This window comes from Pelodiscus sinensis, chromosome 30, assembly GCF_052426305.1.
Source record: "Pelodiscus sinensis isolate ZL-2025 chromosome 30, ASM5242630v1, whole genome shotgun sequence".
Taxonomy (NCBI): domain Eukaryota; kingdom Metazoa; phylum Chordata; order Testudines; family Trionychidae; genus Pelodiscus; species Pelodiscus sinensis.
The window spans coordinates 16,163,200-16,177,048 of NC_143081.1; the positions used below are offsets into that span (position 1 = coordinate 16,163,200).

The 13,849-nt window shown below is 65.4% G+C and overlaps 1 pseudogene across 2 annotated transcripts; it reads right to left on the reverse strand.

The window, feature by feature from the left end:
- Positions 1 to 3,766: 3,766 nt before the first annotated feature.
- Positions 3,767 to 7,317, reverse strand: LOC142825348 (ribonuclease pseudogene; annotated as a pseudogene). 2 transcript variants are annotated; one of them, XR_016348095.1, is made up of 3 exons: positions 7,161 to 7,313; positions 5,565 to 5,639; positions 3,767 to 4,515 (listed from the first exon to the last, which is right to left on the reverse strand). The product of XR_016348095.1 is annotated as a ribonuclease pseudogene, transcript variant X1 (transcript). The 2 variants fall into 2 exon arrangements; XR_016348096.1 differs by lacking the exon at positions 5,565 to 5,639 and having other exon boundaries at positions 7,161 to 7,317.
- Between the last annotated feature and the right edge of the window lie 6,532 nt (positions 7,318 to 13,849).

Here is a 13,849-nt window from a genome sequence, read left to right on the forward strand (position 1 = left end):
CCCTGCTCCCCTGCCCTTCCCCGGGACCCCGTTCCCCTCCCGCCGGGCCTCCCTGCTCCCAGCCTGCATAACCACAAGCTGCCACTTGCTCTTAGTGTGCGCACACACACACCTCCACACACAAACCACACACCCCACACACAAACCCCACACACTACACACACGCACACCACACACACCCCCATCGCACACACACTGCATACACACACACCACATACACAAGACCCACATGCTACACACACACACCACACCCACACTGCACACACACACACCACATACACAAGACCCACACACTACACACACACACCACACACACACCCCTCCCCTCTCGGCCTGCATGGTGCTGCAGTCCCTCTGTGGACGGGCAGAGGCCGGGAGCCAGGCCAGGCTGGCCAGAGACGGGTCACTAAGGTGCCAGGTGTCCAGTTTTGAACCAGACGGTCCAGTATTTGAGCTTTCTGTGCGGGAACAGAACAGTGACAATGGAACGGCAACAATGGAACGGCGACAATGGAACGGCGACAATGGAACGGCGACAATGGAACGGCGACAATGGAACGGAGACAATGGAACGGAGACAATGGAACGGTGACAATGGAACGGCGACAATGGAACAGCGACAATGGAACAGCGACAATGGAACGGAGACAATGGAACAGTGACAATGGAACGGAGACAATGGAACGGAGACAATGGAACGGCGACAATGGAACGGTGACAATGGAACAGCGACAATGGAACCGTCGGGTATCGTCCAGGTCCGAGGGGCTGTCGATTGCGCCGTAGCGCCCAGTGTGTCCGGGACTGTTGGTGACACCGTCTGGCAGCCCCACGGGTCACCCGCTAAGCACCCGGCTCCGTCCAGCCCCTGGAGCCGCCTGGCACCGGCTGCTGGCAGAGCTGGACCACCGGGCCCTGGTGCTGCCCCGGGGCGGCTGCTGTGGAACACCAGGGACCTGCCCGCCAGCCCCGTCTCCATGTGGCCTTCCCAGACCCCAGCTCCCCCTCCGGGCCCCGCCCCGGGAGCAGGGCGGGGGCTAAAACAAGCCCTGGTAGCGCAGGGCTGGGGTGGGGCCTGAGGGCTGAGCGCTGTCTCTCCCGGGGCCCCTTGGGGTCCCCTCGCTCTGGGCCCCGGGCCCCACGCCCAGAGGGAACCGCGCAGCCCTGGGCTCCAGCCGGGAGCGACTCCCAGCCGGCCTCACACGGGGGTTTACGGAGCCTGGAGCCCAGCCCAGGAGCCCTTCGGCCGGTCGAGATGGGTCTCCGGGCACCAGTCGCTGGGTCCCGAGCTCTGTGCTGGTCCCTGCCACAGCCAGCTCCCCCTTGTAACGCCAGCGAGCCCCAGCACACCGAGTGCCCCTGCAGGCGGCCGCCGCGAGCCCCCCGCCCTCACGTCGGCCCAGCGCGGACAGGCGGCCCCAGGGTCCGAGGTGGGTTGCTGAGATCAGAGCCCACAGACTAGGTAAGGGGGAGCTCGCTGCGTCGGAGCACCGGGCCCGCCTGTGCAGAAAGGTGACTTTCGAGGGGCTGCCTTTGCCCGGCCCGGGGCTGTGGGACCCCACGGACGGAGCCGGCCACACGTGGAGCCTGACTCGGGCCCTGTGGCGCTGGGGGTTCGCTGCGGGGCCGGCTCCCTGCACAGAGCCAGGATGGCCCATGGGGCGCGCGCACACACAGCTCCCGCACAGAGCCAGGCCACGCCGGCAAACTTGGACCCCGGCACCCTGCACCCAGCACGGGCGGGGTCACCTGGCACCCGGCGCCCAGCACCCAGCACGGGCAGGCTCACCTGGCATCTGGCGCCCAGCACCCAGCACCCAGCACAAGCAGGGGCACCCGGCATGCGGCACCCAGCATAGGCGGAGTCACCCGGCACCCAGCACCCAGCACCCAGCACGGGCGGGGTCACCCGGCATCCAGCACCCAGCACGGGCGGGGTCACCCGACACCCAGCGCCCAGCACGGGCGGGGTCACCCGGCATCCAGTGCCCAGCACGGGCAGGGTCACCCGGCATCCAGTGCCCAGCACAGGCGGAGTCACCCGACACCCAGCGCCCAGCACAGACGGGGTCACCCGGCATCCAGTGCCCAGCACGGGCAGGGTCACCCGGCATCCAGTGCCCAGCACAGGCGGAGTCACCCGACACCCAGCGCCCAGCACGGGCGGGGTCACCCGGCATCCAGTGCCCAGCACGGGCAGGGTCACCCGGCATCCAGTGCCCAGCACGGGCGGGGTCACCCGACACCCAGCACCCAGCACGGGCGGAGTCACCCGGCATCCAGCGCCCAGCACGGGCAGGGTCACCCGGCATCCAGTGCCCAGCACAGGCGGAGTCACCCGACACCCAGCACCCAGCACGGGCGGAGTCACCCGGCATCCAGCGCCCAGCACGGGCAGGGTCACCCGGCACCCAGCGCCCAGCACGGGCGGGGTCACCCGGCATCCAGCGCCCAGCACGGGCGGGGTCACCCGGCATCCAGCGCCCAGCACGGGCGGGGTCACCCGGTATCCAGCGCCCAGCACGGGCAGGGTCACCCGGTATCCAGCGCCCAGCACGGGCAGGGTCACCCAGTATCCAGCGCCCAGCACGGGCGGGGTCACCCGGTATCCAGCGCCCAGCAGGGGCAGGGTCACCCGGTATCCAGCGCCCAGCAGGGGCGGGGTCACCCGGTATCCACCAGGGGCAGGGTCACCCGGTATCCAGCGCCCAGCAGGGGCAGGGTCACCCGGCATCCAGCGCCCAGCAGGGGCGGGGTCACCCGGTATCCAGCGCCCAGCACAGGCGGGGTCACCCGGTATCCAGCGCCCAGCAGGGGCGGGGTCACCCGGTATCCAGCGCCCAGCACAGGCGGGGTCACCCGGTATCCAGCGCCCAGCACGGGCAGGGTCACCCAGTATCCAGCGCCCAGCACGGGCGGGGTCACCCGGTATCCAGCGCCCAGCAGGGGCAGGGTCACCCGGTATCCAGCGCCCAGCAGGGGCGGGGTCACCCGGTATCCACCAGGGGCAGGGTCACCCGGTATCCAGCGCCCAGCACAGGCGGGGTCACCCGGTATCCAGCGCCCAGCACGGGCAGGGTCACCCAGTATCCAGCGCCCAGCACGGGCGGGGTCACCCGGTATCCAGCGCCCAGCAGGGGCAGGGTCACCCGGCATCCAGCGCCCAGCAGGGGCAGGGTCACCCGACACCCAGCGCCCAGCAGGGGCAGGGTCACCCGGCATCCAGCGCCCAGCAGGGGCAGGGTCACCCGACACCCAGCGCCCAGCAGGGGCAGGGTCACCCGGTATCCAGCGCCCAGCACGGGCAGGGTCACCCGGCATCCAGCGCCCAGCAGGGGCAGGGTCACCCGGCATCCAGCGCCCAGCAGGGGCAGGGTCACCCGGCATCCAGCGCCCAGCAGGGGCGGGGTCACCCGGTATCCACCAGGGGCAGGGTCACCCGGCATCCAGCGCCCAGCAGGGGCAGGGTCACCCTCACACCAGGGACCAGCTGACAGCAGCGGCTGGGCAGGACCTGACCCGGCGTCGGCCCAGCTGAGCCCAGAGGGAGCCCAGCTGCCCGGTTCCTGCCCTGAGCAGTTTTTTCCTCCCGCCCTCCCCAGCGTTTGCTGCCGCGCCCAGGCGGGCCGGCACCCTCCCGTCAGACACCGGCCATGCTGGGGTGCGTCTGCTGGGGCACGGTCAGGGTGCGCCTCAGTGTCCCCATGACACCCCCTCCTCCGCCGCCCATCCCCCTCCCCCCATCCCCAAGACACGGACTCTGTGGTTGCCAGGAAAGGGTTTTATTGCAGGAAGCAGCGCGGGAACCAAACTCAGCGAGAGCTTCCCAGGCCCTGCCTGAGACCATCTTCGCCCCACGCCCTGCCCCCCAGGCCCCACAGGTGAGGGACGGGAGGGGGTGGCTGGGCTGGGTCACGGGCCCCAGGCCAGGCAGGCGCTGGGCTCAGGCGGAGGGTCTCGGGGCCAGGGACGATGCAGGAGCGGCCCCAGCGAGAGGCTGCCCCGGAGCGAAGGGAGAGGCAGGACTCCCGGCTCCCGGCCGGCGCCCGGCACTACAGGACCCTCTCGAAATGCACAGGCAGCCGATTGCGACAGCCCACGCGGATCCGGCGGTTCAGGACCCGGCCGCGGTAGGAGCAGCGCCCCGGGCGGGAGCCGGGCGCTATGCGGCAGATGGTGAGGGAGAAGGCCGCGTTACTGTCGCAGAAGTTGCGCCCGTGGCACCGCCCCGCCCCGGTGCACACGGCCTGCACCTGGCCGGTGGGCGCGTGGATGAAGGTGTTGGTGGGTTTGCAGACGGGGCGGGTCAGGCCCCGGCGCGCCATCATGCGGTTGCAGTAGGTGCGGCTGTTGGGGGCGCCGGTCTTGGGGAAGTCGATGTGGCGGGTCACGAAGTTGCGGTAGCTCCCTTCGCAGAGCTGGGCCAGGCAGGCGGCCAGCAGGGCCAGGGTCAGCAGGGGCAAGGGGCGGAGTCCCCGGGGGGCCATGGCGTGTCTCGCGTCTGTCCGGATCCACCTGCACGGAGGAGAGGGGGAGACCTAGCCACGGAGGGGAGGGAGCCGGGAGAGGAACGGAGGCGGCGCCGCGGGAGTGGGAGCAGGGAGGGGCTCAGCTCTGCCAGGTGAAGCAGAAAACCTGCGGAGGGACTAAGTGTGGTTTGCGACCTGCCCTGGCCGGGGCTGGGCGAGAGCGAGCGTGAGGCCAGCACTGGGCGGGCGCGAGAGGCGATCCCGGCGCTCACAGGCCGGGCAGGGCCGGGCGCGGTGCTGGAGCCTCTGGCACCGCAGAGAATGGCCGGGCAGGGCCGGGCGCGGTGCTGGAGCCTCTGGCACCGCAGAGAATGGCCGGGCAGGGCCGGGCACGGTGCTGGAGCCTCTGGCACCGCAGAGAATGGCCGGGCAGGGCCAGGCGCGGTGCTGGAGCCTCTGGCACCGCAGAGAATGGCCGGGCAGGGCCGGGCGCGGTGCTGGAGCCTCTGGCACCGCAGAGAATGGCCGGGCAGGGCCAGGCACGGTGCTGGAGCCTCTGGCACCGCAGAGAATGGCCGGGCAGGGCCGGGCACGGTGCTGGAGCCTCTGGCACCGCAGAGAATGGCCGGGCAGGGCCGGGCACGGTGCTGGAGCCTCTGGCACCGCAGAGAATGGCCGGGCAGGGCCGGGCGCGGTGCTGGAGCCTCTGGCACCGCAGAGAATGGCCGGGCAGGGCCCCGTGGGGCTGGAGCCTCTGGTACCGCAGAGAATGGCCGGGCAGGGCCCCGTGGGGCTGGAGCCTCTGGCACCGCAGAGAATGGCCGGGCAGGGCCCCGTGGGGCCGGGCGTCCCCGACGCAGCAGGACAGGCTGGCCGAGCTCGGGCGGGGCGGGACGGGAGGGGTCCCCGGGGCTGGCCTGCCGCTTTGGGGGGCTTTGCTCGCCTCCTCTGCAGAAACCGGGGAATGTCCCCAGAGCTCCCAGCCCCCGTGGAAACCCGCGAGCAAAGCTGCCAGCCCCAGTCCGACCCCCCCACGGTGCCGCTGTGCTCGGCCCCTTCCTGCCCCCTCCCCCGCCGGGTCTGTTCTCAGCTCACCCGCGTCCTGCCCGTCAGAGATGGAGCCAAGCGCCGGCACCGCTGAGCATCCTGCGTCCCCTTCCCCTCCTGGCCCTTATGTAGAGAGAGTTGGGCACTCGAGGGGGTGGAGTGGGCCGGCTCCGCCCACTGAGGGGCCCAGAGGGTCCGTGAGGGGCAGGGCAGTGGGGGGAGGGAGGCCCAGGGCAGGGGTCTGACACACGGAGAACAGCTCTGCCCCGGGCCCCTGCTCCGGGGCCCCTCGGCACAGCACTTCCCCAAAAGAGCAGGAGCCCTGGCCCTCGGCCCCGCCCCCGCCCTGCTTCCTGCTCCATCCCAGCCCACCCCACGGCCCCCCAGCACCGGGACTGAGCCCTGAGCCCCCTACGGGGAGAACCGGGTGCCCCAGGGACCCCGCGCAGCCCCCAGCCCGCCAGGCAACCCGCGCCCTGCCCCCAGCCCCCAGCCCCCAGCCCCCAGCCCGCCAGGCAACCCGCGCCCTGCCCCCAGCCCCCAGCCCCCAGCCCACCAGAAAACCCGCGCCCTGCCCCCTGCCCCCAGCCCCCAGCCCACCAGAAAACCCGCGCCCTGCCCCCAGCCCCCAGCCCACCAGAAAACCCGCGCCCTGCCCCCAGCCCCCCGCGCCCTGCCCCCAGCCCCCAGCCCCCAACCAACCAGGCTCCCCGCTAGCTGGAATGAGGGTCTCTGATTGGAACTCCCTACTCGGTGCCGTGTGGAGCCGCGGGCAGGGAGTTTGGACAAAGGGGGATTTAAAAATGGCGGCGCCTGGGAACATGCAAAGCAAGCCTGGGATAGTGAACTCCCGGCTTCATTTGTAACTCCGCTTGCCCTGATTCCCCTGCCGAGCTCGAACTAACGAGCTAGTGTAGACGTACCCTAACACGGCTAATCTGCTCAGACACCCCAGTGCTCCCTGTGCCCCCCAGCCCCCCTTACACAGGGGAGAGGTTATAACCCATCCCCCACCTCCCCTCAGACACCCCAGTGCTCCCTGTGCCCCCCAGCCCCCCTCACACAGGGGAGAGGTTATAACCCATCCCCCACCTCCCCTCAGACACCCCAGTGCTCCCTGTGCCCCCCAGCCCCCCTTACACAGGGGAGAGGTTATAACCCATCCCCCACCTCCCCTCAGACACCCCAGTGCTCCCTGTGCCCCCCAGCCCCCCTCACACAGGGGAGAGGTTCTAACCCATCCCCCACCTCCCCTCAGACACCCCAGTGCTCCCTGTGCCCCCCAGCCCCCCTCACACAGGGGAGAGGTTATAACCCATCCCCCCTCCCCTCAGACACCCCAGTGCTCCCTGTGCCCCCCAGCCCCCCTCACACAGGGGAGAGGTTATAACCCATCCCCCACCTCCCCTCAGACACCCCAGTGCTCCCTGTGCCCCCCAGCCCCCCTCACACAGGGGAGAGGTTCTAACCCATCCCCCACCTCCCAACAGGCTCTCCCCGTCCCAAAGGAGCAGCCAGGCGTGCAGGCCGGTTTGCAAAGGGCTCGTGGGGCCCGCCGGCCCGCGCCTGGCAGGGAAGGGGGGCGCGGCGAGAAGCGGGGAGAGGCTGGGACGAGCGGCGCTACAGGAAGAAGTTGACACGCACCAGTTGCCAAGTCCCTGGTGCAGGCGAGCGGCAGAGCTGGGCAAGCTGCTGGCGTCGTGCCTGGGGCGCGTCCTGCGCTCGGCTGGGCCTCCGTCCCCCCGGGTGCCCCTGCAGCGCTGGGCGGGAGAGCAGAGAAACCGGAGGAGCCGCCGGGGCCCAACTGCCCACGTGGGACGATCCCATTGTTCTCTGCGCCACCGCCCCTCCCGCCCTGGACGTCACACACAGCAGGCGCCTGCCCGCGCCCCCTCGAGGCAGCCAGCTCGGCACCGCCCGCGGCCCATTGCCAGCCCCACGGCCATTCCCGCCCCTACCCCTTGTGCGCTAGGCGGGCGCGGCCGGGCGCTGTCGTCCCGGAGCAGACCCCTGAACCACCGGCCCGGGGCCCCACGCGCCACGTCCCCCGCCCAGACCCCGCCGGCCCGGAGCCCCACGCGCCACGTCCCCTGCCCAGACCCCGCCGGCCCGGAGCCCCACACGCCACGTCCCCCGCCCAGACCCCGCCGGCCCGGAGCCCCACACGCCACGTCCCCCGCCCAGACCCCGCCGGCCCGGAGCCCCACGCGCCACGTCCCCCGCCCAGACCCCGCCGGCCCGGAGCCCCACACGCCACGTCCCCCGCCCAGACCCCGCCGGCCCGGAGCCCCACGCGCCACGTCCCCCGCCCAGACCCCGCCGGCCCGGAGCCCCACGCGCCACGTCCCCCGCCCAGACCCCGCCGGCCCGGAGCCCCACACGCCACGTCCCCCGCCCAGACCCCGCCGGCCCGGAGCCCCACGCGCCACGTCCCCCGCCCAGACCCCGCCGGGCCGGAGCCCCACGCGCCACGTCCCCCGCCCAGACCCCGCCGGCCCGGAGCCCCACGCGCCACGTCCCCCGCCCAGACCCCGCCGGCCCGGAGCCCCACGCGCCACGTCCCCCGCCCAGACCCCGCCAGCCCGGAGCCCCACGCGCCACGTCCCCCGCCCAGACCCCGCCGGCCCGGAGCCCCACGCGCCACGTCCCCCGCCCAGACCCCGCCGGCCCGGAGCCCCACACGCCACGTCCCCCACCCAGACCCCGCCGGCCCGGGGCCGCACACGCCACGTCCCCCGCCCAGACCCCGCCGGCCCGGAGCCCCACACGCCACGTCCCCCGCCCAGACCCCGCCGGCCCGGAGCCCCACACGCCACGTCCCCCGCCCAGACCCCGCCAGCCCGGAGCCCCACGCGCCACGTCCCCCGCCCAGACCCCGCCGGCCCGGAGCCCCACGCGCCACGTCCCCCGCCCAGACCCCGCCGGCCCGGAGCCCCACGCGCCACGTCCCCCGCCCAGACCCCGCCGGCCCGGAGCCCCACGCGCCACGTCCCCCGCCCAGACCCCGCCGGCCCGGAGCCCCACACGCCACGTCCCCCGCCCAGACCCCGCCAGCCCGGAGCCCCACGCGCCACGTCCCCCGCCCAGACCCCGCCGGCCCGGAGCCCCACGCGCCACGTCCCCCGCCCAGACCCCGCCGGCCCGGAGCCCCACGCGCCACGTCCCCCACCCAGACCCCGCCAGCCCGGGGCCGCACACGCCACGTCCCCCGCCCAGACCCCGCCGGCCCGGAGCCCCACACGCCACGTCCCCCGCCCAGACCCCGCCGGCCCGGAGCCCCACACGCCACGTCCCCCGCCCAGACCCCGCCAGCCCGGAGCCCCACGCGCCACGTCCCCCGCCCAGACCCCGCCGGCCCGGAGCCCCACGCGACACGTCCCCCGCCCAGACCCCGCCAGCCCGGAGCCCCACGTCCCCCGCCCAGACCCCGCCGGCCCGGAGCCCCACGCGCCACATCCCCCGCCCAGACCCCGCCAGCCCGGAGCCCCACGCGCCACGACCCCCGCCCAGACCCTGCCGGCCCGGAGCCCCACGCGCCACGTCCCCCGCCCAGACCCCGCCGGCCCGGAGCCCCACGCGCCACGACCCCCGCCCGGACCCCGCCAGCCCGGAGCCATGAGCACAGAGTCAGCCCCGCACCAGCCCTGCCTAGACCCCTCCCGCCAAGGTGCACGGGGCTTGGGCCGCACTCTGCCGGGTGCCACCCTGGGCTGATTCTTCGCCCCGGAATCAGTCACATCCCACCCTCCCGGGGCTGCCCACGGCTCCTCGGCCTGGAGCAGCCCAGCCAGGGCAGGGAGGGGGCCCCAGGGCCTGTCCCAGCTGCCAGCCCCTCGGCTCCCCGGGCCGGGTGGCGGTTGGGATGTCGCAGGCGTCGGACACGATCCCCCTGGCCCTTGTGGTCTGGGGCAGGCAACTGTCACCAGGAGGTTGGGAAACACCCGCCCAGGGGAAGCTGCTGTCCCAACCCAGAGCCGGGGCCTGCAGCTGGGGAAGTCGGTGCCGGGACGGGTTGGGGGAGGTGGTGCTCGAAGAGGAAAGGTTATTTTTTGAGGAGTAACGTTAGTTCGGACTAAGGGCTTTAGTCCGAACTAACGCGTCCCGGCACGCGCTGGCGAGATCATGTTAATGAAGCGCGGGATATTTAAATCCCCGCTTCATTAACTACTTCGGTCGTCTCCATTTGCATCCCCAGTCCGAACTGGGAGTGTAGACACACCTGGAGCTCCGTGCTTAAAGGGACCCGACCCCCACCCCGGACAGACAGTTCTCAGGGTTCCCTGCTTGCTTGTCTCCCTCGATGAGGGACAGCAAAGCAGTCCTGGCTTGGAGTGCCCTGAGCGCCCGCACTCGGGACACCACAGCACTCGGCCACATGGAGCCAGAGCTGCCCCTGGGCACGATGGTGCATCTCATGGGGTCATTGCCATCAGCCCGGCTGCACTTGCTGCAGGCTGCCATCTGGGGGTCCATTGGGGGGCTGTCAGGATCCAGGAGGCCCTGAGGGAGAGCGTCCACCCCGAGGAGCCTTCAGAGCCTCCCTGGCCCTCCCCAGTGGGGTCTCGTGCCCCATTCCTCCCTCACGTCCTCCCACTGACCCCTCCCTAGCCCCCCTTCCTGATGTCAAATAAGAGACACGTATGTTCAAAAATAGAAACTGGGTTTATTGAACAAAACGGGGGGGGATGAACTTCTGGGGAGACTGGGAAAAAGAGGTGGGAGAGGGGAAGAGAGAGGGTGGGAGAGGGGAGGGGGAAGCAAGGGGAAGAAGCGGGAGGGGAAGCTCAGGGCTCAGGGTTGGGTGTCTCGCCAGAGCAAGGTGATTTTCATGCAAACCTGCTCCTGGGTTCGCATGTGGCCTTTGGTGGCCAGGCTGGCAGCTATCCTGCCATAGACGGGCGTGTTCCTCCGTCTAGTGCGGAGATCATGGACATTGGGGGCATCGCCCCAAACCTGAATAAGGTCCTTGATCTCCACCCTGGACCAGGAAGGCCCCCGCCTTCTCCAGCCCGTCAGGCTCCTGGGAGCTGGCAGACTGCTCCTGGGGAGCGGTGGAGGGCTGGCTGCCAGGGGCTTGCTGGCTCATGGTTTGGGGTCCCTGGGTCAGGGGCCCCGGTGGCCACTGCTGGCTCTGGGCTGGCAGGCTTGGAGCTGGCACAGGCACTGTGGCCAGGGTCTACCCCTTTAGAGTGTGTCTAGACTACAGGGTTTTGTCGACAAAACTATACCTGCATCCACACTGCTTTTGAGTTATGTCGACATAACATCGACAAAACTCAGGAGTTTTGTTGATGGCTGTAAACCTCATTCTACGAGGAATAACGCCTTTTGTCGACAGAGCTCTGTCCATAGAAGGCGTTATTGCATCTGCACTGTCTTTGCGTCCACACTGTCATGTCGACAAAGCGGCTTGCTTTGGCGACAGAACTGGCTGTCGTCTAGACGCTCTTTGTCGACAGAAGCTTTGTCGACAGTTATCCATCGACAAAACCCTGTAGTCTAGATATGCCCTTAATGTCTCCAGGGCTGGGGGAGAGGAGAGTAAGTTTTCCTGGTTGTGCCCAGAGTGGCTGTTGTACCAATAAAAGCAAGCAGGCTCTCATGAGGGGGATAAGGCAAAAGCCACATTTATTGTAAAGATAATAATAAAGAATAAAGAAAAGATTGAAGCAAACAACGTTGTTTAACTACTTAACCCTTATGCATATAAACATTCATCCATCCATTCGCTCAGGTTCTGTGTATTTGTTATAGTTCCCAGCCTGGAAGTTGCTTGTGACCGAATACTGGCCAGGTATTCTGTACACAAGTGATGGGAGTGGGGAGCGAAGTCCTGATCGGATGCGCATCTCAAGCTCCTGATGGGCTGGCAGCAGAACCTTGGACTCTGACTCCATAGTCTTTTAGTCCAGTTCTTATAGGAATTTCTTCCGATGCCAGTCTATGGGAATTGCTGCATCATGCTGATGTCCAGGGTGGCTGCCAGGTGCTCGTCAGTGATCTCACCGGGTGGATCTCCAGTACTTGGTTTTCTCCACTTGACACCTTTTGGTTGCACTGGCACCTGACACCTTCTTCAGCCCTTTGTTGCTGCATTCTCAGGCTGGCACCTCTCAGAACCATTCATTCATCATCCAAGCACTCTCTCTCTTACGTACATTCCCTAATTAATGTTTCCCAGACAGTATTTTTGTATAATAATAACTTTACATATCTCAGAGTTGTAGTTACAAAGGTTTCTGGGTGGTTTTGCTTAAAACATTCTCTGAGTGCTGAGTAAAGTTACAATGTTTTAAAGAGAACAGGCTCAATTAAGTAACAATGCCCTTGGTCAATTACAGGGCTTGGCTGGCATAGCAGTTAGTGGCTTGACAATGCATTGTTACAATGTATCTCTGCAATGTCAATTTCAAGCAGCCCCTTGCACAAGCTTGAGCATGCCCTGGGGCGGAGGGGGGGGGAGTCACTTCCATTTGGGGGAATCATTTTAAATACGTTAATATATTATCCCTACATACTCCCCCTTTTGACACTACGATATCTGGTATACTCCTAGTGTCACTTTCTATTTAATCTGTTTAAGAGAAGGTATTGTGAGGCAACATGTGTTTGTGATTGTAATGTAACAAATATTCTCTTTATCCAGGTCAGGTGACTTTCGAGAGAAAATAGTGACTTTATCCAGGGCAGCTTGGGCAACAGTCTGAAACCCAATTAACAGTGCATGAATGTGTGTGCTCTCATCTCACATAGTGTAGGCATCTTTGCATTTAGCCCTGAAAACAAAATTGGTGGTGTGCCTCAGTTTCCCTTTTCACATCACACATCAATTTTGGATTCCCCTTTCTCAGGTGAGAAGCTCCAACACTAATTACAAGTATTAACAGTAAAATACCAGTGTCACAAGGCTTTTGAACATACACTGTGTCCTTGGGTACATTTCTTAACCATTTCCAGGGTTTTGGTATAAAATCCTGCACATTGAACATTGTTACATTCTTAGTAACTGCAGTACAGTGGTCATGAAAGTTAGCATAAGTAGCAGGAACAAATCCATCCCAAGTGTACACTGACAGTTTTGGGTTTGTAGGTTGAAAAATCTGCAGCCTTCCTTGGCCACATAGGTCTTGCCCCATTGCCCTGTGGTTTCAAATGCAAAACTCCCTCTTCCAAAGACAAAAGGCCTGGCTGGATGTGCCTCTTCTGAAACAACCCTCAGTCCCTCTGGGTATGTCTACACTACCCCGCTAGTTCGAACTAGGAGGGTAATGTAGGCATACCGCACTTGCAAATGAAGCCCGGGTTTTGAATTTCCCGGGCTTCATTTGCATAAGCGGGGCGCCGCCATTTTTAAAACCCCGCTGGTTCGAACCCCGTGCAGCGCGGCTACACGGGGCTCGAACTAGGTAGTTCGGACTAGGCTTCCTATTCCGAACTACCAGTACACCTCGTGGAACTTTAAGAAAAAGGACCAGGAGGTGTGGGGTTAGTGAACAAGGCCACCCTCCTTGCTAAACTGGTAATGGGACAAAGCCTGTGTCCATGGAAAAGGGCCATTCAGCCGAAAGAACCAGGATCAGGCCCAGACAAGCAGGCAGGCAAAAGACAGATTGAAGGCCTTGTGGTAGAACTAAGGAAAAGCAGTAAGTACAGGTACTGGAAATCTAAATTCTTAAAACAATACTTACAAGAAGTAATATCTGAAGCAAGGCCAGTTTTCATTTTAAGAAATAAGAAAGTGTTTAAAAAAACCACTGAGAAGTTAACTCTACAGAGTATGGAAGGAACTGAGCAGTTATGAAAATGCTAAAATGTTATAGGAAAAGAATTCTTGGTTTCTTTGCAGCCATTCTGAAGGAAAAAGGGGCCCTTTTCCAAAAGAGTGTCTGTAAATAATCCAGGCAAATTTGACTAAAGAACTTCAAGGGGGTTCTATTGGGAACTTAACTACCCCCAAATGAATAAAAGTGAATGTAATCTTTGTACAGGTATGTAAAAATAGTGTTAGAAATATTCAGAGAATATATGCATGTATGTGTGTGTAAATAGGAGGTGAGGTTTTTAAGATCCAAAACACAAATATTTACCTATAGGAGTAATTGTAAGCAAAGAGAAATGAAAGCATATTTGTAAGAAAAAAAATGTATGTAAATAATAATGTGCCACCCCCAAAGGGGTGGGAAGTATGTTCTTGACCAGGGCTCCCTGGGAAGGCCGGTGGCCCCCTCCACAGCGCTGCGTTCCAAATAGCTATTTCCAATTTGGCGTTACCCCTCGTACAATGAGGTTTACCTACTTCGAATAAGGGCTCCGCTAGTTTGAATTTATCCGAA